Below are 7,154 nucleotides of genomic sequence, written 5' to 3' on the forward strand. Positions count from 1 at the left end.
CTTCAACAATATATATTTATTTGTATACCACCTTCTGCCTATCCATGTATTGCTGTTTTGGCTAAACTTGGGGCTTGATCTCAGTGCATGGGAACCACCTGATAGCTTCATAGGCTAGAGGCTTCTGTGCTCACACTCATCCAATCATGAGTTGGTCCTGCTAGGCCCTGAGTTCAGATCCCAGCACTGCCAAAAATTTAATCTTTGAGTAAGAAGCTGAGTGTGATATATGTTTTCCTTTTCTGGGAGTGTCCAGGGTGTCAGGCATGATGGAGAACACATCTACAAATCTAGATGGTATGTGATATGATGTTAACAATGTAATAAATGGTATAGGTGTCATGAAAGTCAATGAAATAAATCGTAAATAAATGAATAAAAAAGAAATAAAATGAATGACCACACTAAACGTGATATAGACTGAACATCTGTATGGAAGTATAAATCCTACCACACCAAACACGGTATCTACTGACCATCTGTATGGAAGTATAAATCCTATCTTTAAAATGTATATACGGAGTATGTTTTCCATGCCTGAGGCTTGAATTCAGCCCACCCCCATGAGAAAGCAATGGCGGGAAATCCTGAGATACAGGAAAAGTCATGGAATGCAATTGATATAATCGAATAAGTAGTTAATGCATGATGTGACTAGGAAATGATAGGCAAGACTCATGGGGTATCACTTATTTGTAAAGCAGTGTTGATTAAGCATGACAATAATCATCACAGTCATGAAATGAAGGCATCTGGAAAGATACAAAAATCAGTAGATACATGGTAGATTGGATTCCATCACAGGTTATCATCTCTCCTACTCTATACAATTGTGTACTTATTTGCATACTACCTTCAACTTATGAATGGATGACTGCTGTGTGCCCTCCCCCCACACCCTCACCTGGGGGTCCATCTCAGGTCCTGGGAATGGCCTTACACCTTAGTGGCTCACAGACTGGTGTGCTCACAAGGACCCATTCGTCAATTGGGTCTGCTGGTCCCCGAGTTGAGATCCCAGCAGTGCCAAAAGATTCATCCTGATGTGAGAAGCCAATTGTTGCACCTGTGTTCCTTTCCTGTGCAAGTCCTGGGTCTCAGCTAGGATGGAGAATGCATTGGCCACCCTGTGGCCACGGAAATAGGTTGTTTTCATGTGAGCCCAGTTATACCTGTCATCATATACTGAAGAAAATACACAATACATCCATGAATAGCATACAAAATAGAATAACTACACTAAATGCACAATGCAGTCCACACATAGATTTGAGTATACATCCCATGTTTAAATGATGCATTCAGGACAATTGTGGCCCCCCCCCTGGTGCTCGATCTCTGTTCCTGGGAACCGACCAGCTCCTTAGTGGCTCACAGTCTGGTGTGATCACGTGGACCCATTGGGCAGTTGGGCCTCCTAGGCCCAAAGTTCAAATCCCAGCACTGTCAAAATTCACCCTGATATGAGAAGCCAGTCATTGCACCAGTTTTCCTGTGCTGTGCAAGTCCTGGGTCTCAGCTAGGATGGAGAATGTATACAGAACTCTATACTCATGGGAATAGTTTGTCATCCAGGTCACCACAGTTATATCTGTTAACCTATACTCAAGAAAATACACAATACAACAATGAATAAGACACAAAATAAAAGAATGACTACACCGAATGCAAGATGCTGCCCATCCATGTATGGAAATATAGATCCTCTGTTTAAATGATGAATTTATGACTATATTGGCCCCAACCAGGGCTTCATCTCAGTTCCTAGGAATGGCCTACCTCCTTAGTGCCTCACAGGCTGGTGTGTTCACCGTGACCCATTCACCAATTGAGTCTGCTAGGCCTTGAGTTCAAATCCCAACACTGCCAAAAGATTTACCTTGATTTGAGAAGCCAATCGATCCACCTGTTTTCCTGTCCAATGAAAGTACTGGGTCTCAATGAGGATGGAGAATTCTATATAGATAACTCTATAACCATTTGAATGGGTTGTTATCCATGTCAGCATAGTTACATCTATCACCATACTCAATAAAATACACAATACATCCATGAATAAGACACAAAATAAAAAGAATAACTACACTGAATGCAAGATGCATACCACACTTGTAGGTAAAGAGAGATCCTATGTTTTAAAAAGGCGGGCTTGTTATTTTGTCCAGTGCTGGGGCTTCAAATCAGGCCCTGGACCAGGCCTGACATTGTAGTATTCAAGGATGGTGAGATTTCCCTTCCCCCAAAGTGCAACAGAGCTACTCAGACGTCAGTTCAAATCCCAACACTGACAAAAGATTCATTCTGTTGTCAGAAGCCAGTCGTTGAACATGTTTTCCTCTCCTGTGAAAGTCCTGAGCTTCCACTAGGATGTAGAATGCATAGGCAACCCTATAACTATGGGAACAGGTTGTCATCCATGTCCGCATAGTTATACCTGTCACCATACTCAGTAAAATACAAAATAACTCCATGAATTCGACAAAAATTAAGAAGTGCACCAAATGCAAGATGCTGTCCACACATGTATGTAAATATAGAACCTATGTTTAAATTATGAATTCATGACTATCTGGACCTCCCTGGGACTTGACGTCAGGTCCTGGGAATGGCGTATCTGCTTCGTTGCTCACAAGCTGGTGTCCTTACCTTGACCCTTTCCCCAGTTGGGCCTGATAGGCTCTGAGTTCAAATCCCAACACTGCCAAAAGATGAATCCTGATGTGAGAAGCCCATCGATTCACCTATTTTCCTGTCCTGTGAGAGTCCTGAGTCTCAGCTTGGATGGAGAATGCATAGGAAACCCTATAGCCAGGGCAATAGGTTGTCTTCCATGTAAGCACTGTTATATTTGTTACCTTACTCAGTAAAATACACAATACTTACATAAGACAGAAAATAAGGAGAAAAAGTACTCCAAAGGCAAGATGCTGTCCAAACATATATGTAAATATTGATCATATGTTTTAATTATTAATTTATGACTATCGTGACCCACACTGGGGATCAATGTCAGATCCTGAGAATGGCCTAACTCCTTTGTTGCTCACAGGCTGGTGTGGTCACTTTGAACTATTCACCAATTGTTCCTGCTAGGCCCTGAGTTCAGATCCCAGCACTACCAACAATTGATCATGCAGTAAGAAACCAAGTGTGAAACATTTTTCCTTTTCTTTGAGAGTCCTGGGTGTTAGGCATGATGGAGAACACGTCTACAAATTTAGATTCCATGTGATAGGATGTCATCAATATAAATAAAGGGAATGGGTATCATCATAGTAAAATCAATGGAAAATAAATGAATAAAACAAAACGTACAAGGAACAACCACACCAAACGTGTATGGACTGAACATCCATAGGTAAGTACAAATCCTGCATTTTCAATGTATATAAATAGTATGTTTTCCAAGGCTGGGGCTTGAATTTTGGCTTAGAGTACAGGCCTGACTTTCTTATCTTCAAGTTCGGTGAGCTTGCCCTTCTAACACAGTGCTGCAGATTTACCCAGAACTTGAGTTCAAATCCAAAGCCTGGCAGAATAAACGGGGTGAATTGCAAGCCAGGGAGCTAATTTCTTTTAATTATTTTTTGCTCAGTAGGGGGTTTGAACTCAGGTTGTGGTAACTCTGCCTCAGCTTCGACACCCTATGCTGGGGTGCAGCCACTGGACATACAGTAGATCCTGAGATCCTAGACCCCAAAGCCTTGTGTGGCAAAAATGTATGGAAAAAATGCAGCGAGATGGCCTTTTTATGTTTTCTTCCTTTGCACGGTGACACTCCTGGGTCTGAATGACACTGTTGCAAAGGGTACCTCACCTTGCATTGCTGAAGGTTGTCAGACTATTGAGGAAGTCATAGGTCCACGTGGCAATGTAGGCCTTGATTTCAAATCCTAGTCGTGACACCAATCAATGGCAGGAGATACTAAGAGACTCTTTCCCATCCATGGGAATAACAAGGTAATATTATCAATGTCACAGTTGAATGAGTTGATGGTGAATGATGCTCCTATAAAATTAGACAGCATCATTTCAGAAGACTGATTTTATTTAATATTTATGAAGCATTAAGATAATACTATTACTTACAGAATGTAATAATTTCAGGATATTGATTGATTTACTTAATAGTTTGTTAAGAATGAAAACAATAACATTAATTATATGGAGGCATTATAAATACCCAAGAATTGGTAGGAATGTAGTCTATATAAACGAATAATGTATAGACATCTCTGGCTCTCTATAAAGATATATATTTATTAGTGTACTACCATCTGCATGTCAACCACTGGGGCTCGATCTCAGGTACTCAGAACTGCCTGTCAGCTCAATTTGCCACAGGATGCCAGGCTGACACTCACCCATTCATGAATTGGGCCTTGTAGGCTGTGAGTTCAGATGCCAGCACTCCCAAAAAATGAATCATGTAGTAAGAAGTTGATGCTGACACGTTTTCCTTTTCTGTGAAAGTCCTGGGTGTCAGGAAGGACGTGCAATACATATGCAAACCTATATCCTATGTAATCAATATAATCACTGTTCTATGAGTCATAATAGTCAATAAAATGAGAAGTCAATACATGAATAAAACAAAAAATAAAATACATAACTACACTGAATGCAATATAGAATCAACATATGTATATAAATATAAAACATATATTTAAAATGTACACACATAGGATGTTTTCTAGTGGTGGGCATCGATTTCAGGCCTAAGGAACAGACTTTGAATTTCTTGAATTCAAGGAGGCAAGCTTCCCCTTTCTACACAGTGCAACAGCAGGGATACCTAGGCCATCAGTTCAAATTCCAGTCCTGGCATAAAAAAAATAGCATCTCCATGCTATGTGATGCCCAATTCGTAGGTATTTCATTTGGCCTCCATTTAATGAATGTGATTGTTTAAATGCTTCATAAAGTATTAATTAATATCAACCAGAGTCCTATAATGTAATTGTGTATAGTTTTATCCTCAAATCATTCAAGTACTGCCCATTTAATCATGATATACATCACATTCCTTTGGTACTCATATGAATAGGAATGAGTTTCATAGGATCTCCTGCCATTTGTTGGTGGTTGGACCAGGATTCAAACTGTGGGCTCCAGCTCCTACCACTTCAACCTGAGGATAGGGAACTCACAGGTCTGTCCAAGAACATCAGCAAAACCAATGATTAGCCAGGCATCAGTGGCTCTCAGCAGTCCTCCTTAAAACTTACAAGGTTGTGAAAGGAGGATCATGGTCAAAGTCACCCTAGACAGGAAAGCCCTTGAGACTCCTGTCGAACTAGTGCCAACAAAGCCAGAAGTAAAGCCATGTGGCTCCAGTGGTAGAGAGCTAACTTTGATCAAAAGCAACTCACAGATTGTGCCCAGATCCTGAGTTCAAGGTCTGGGAACAAACAGACATAGACAATAATCTGTGCAGCCATCCGGCTAAAGCAGGTCACCCTCTTCTCCCCAACTGGCATGGACAGAGTTACCTGGGAAATGGGCTGCGTCATTTTGACTCCTCCCATTCTGCCTGCATCACACGATTCCAGCCACACCCCCATTGTTTCATGGTTCTTTCTGACCAATAGGATACAAGAATGGTGGCCACGCCCACATTCCATGCCGACCAGTAGCACCATGATTCCCTCTGTTTGTTGACACCACTACCAGCAGTTGAGGAAGGTAGAGGTGGCTGAATGGTGAGCAAGATACTCGAGGCCTAGGAGGAAAGGCCTTCCTCAGGCCCATCATGTGCCTGGCTGAGCCATGGCCCCCTCCCCCAATCCCCATGGAGCAGCATTTCTAACCTGGTGCTGTGGGCTCAGACCCATGGTTTCCTCAGGCAATGGTGCAATGGTGTGCCAAGAGCCAGCTTGCGGCCCTGACCTGGTCCTGGCTCCCCTGTCCTCTGCTCAGGGCCTGAGTGTTTGTCATGCCTCTGCCATTGCTGCTTGCCCCACCTGTAGCAGCTGCCAACAGCTTCTGCCAGCAACAAATGTGAGTGGCTGCCACAAATCCCTGCACCCTGCACCACATATCCCCTCCTCTCTGACCCAGACCCGCGCCTCCCCTGTGCCCCACAGTCTGGCCCACGCCCTGCCACAAATGTGCCCCAGGGGTGGGGGTGGGTGTTGGCCCGAGGATCTCACCCCCATCTCTAGCGGCTAGTGTCCCAGGAAATGGGGAGATATATGGCTGGGTGAGGAGTGGGTGCCATAGATCCCCTGGCCTGGAGTAGTGGGAGCCACAGTGCCGCAAATCTGCACCCTTCCTCTCCCTGGTGAAAACCCGGTGGCTTTAGTCAGAGGTGGGGAGGAGCATGTCTATACCTGCCTTCTGGGGTCTTTTTCTTTTTTTCTGGAGATGGGAGGTGTTGGATGCAGAAGATAGACACCCTTGCTGTGTGAGCCCTTGTGTTCTGTGTTCGGTCAACCTTTCACCTGAAGACAGAGAGACAGAGAGACACATAGAGAGAGACATAGACAGAGAGACAGAGAGACAGAGAATATTTTTCCTTGTACAGCCTGACTGTGCTCAGGTGAGTGATCAGTTGGCAAATTGCAGGTGCTGCATGGATGAGTCTTCTGTCGCCGGTCTGGATGTGTGTGTGTGTGTGTGTGTGTTTGTGTGTGTGTGTGTGTAGAATTGGGTTGTAACAAGGAGGCAGAATGCTTTGGTAACTTCTACCTGCTATCTTTGAGGCATGTGTGGGCTTCACAGCTGAGGTCTGGGGGCCTGGAAAGGTGAGAGGCTTGAAGGGGACACAGCACTGTTAAATTACAAGAACAAGGGATCTGTGTGCAATGGAGCTGGGTACTCCCTTGAGCCTGATTGGTGGCAGTGGGAGATTTGGAGGACCTGGAAGTGTGGCCTGCAGGGGATGGCTTCCCAGGGTGACAGAGAGCATGACCAACACTTAGTAAGGATACGAGTTCTGCTAGTATGGAGCGCAACAGCATAGGTGAGACTCTGGGTCTTCTCATCATGATGTCTGATGGGCGAGACCAACCCTATCTTAAATCTTGAGCTGTGATCTTCAGATCTCAGCCTCCTGAGTACCTAGGATTATAGGCATGAGCCTCTGGCACTGGGACTCTGGTTCTTTTTGGTATATTAGGGTTAGACCTAAAGACCTTAGGCTTGCCAGTCAG

The sequence above is a fragment of the Dipodomys spectabilis genome, unplaced genomic scaffold (genome assembly GCF_019054845.1).
Source record: "Dipodomys spectabilis isolate Male_0828 unplaced genomic scaffold, ASM1905484v1 ptg000193l, whole genome shotgun sequence".
Lineage (NCBI taxonomy): Eukaryota > Metazoa > Chordata > Mammalia > Rodentia > Heteromyidae > Dipodomys > Dipodomys spectabilis.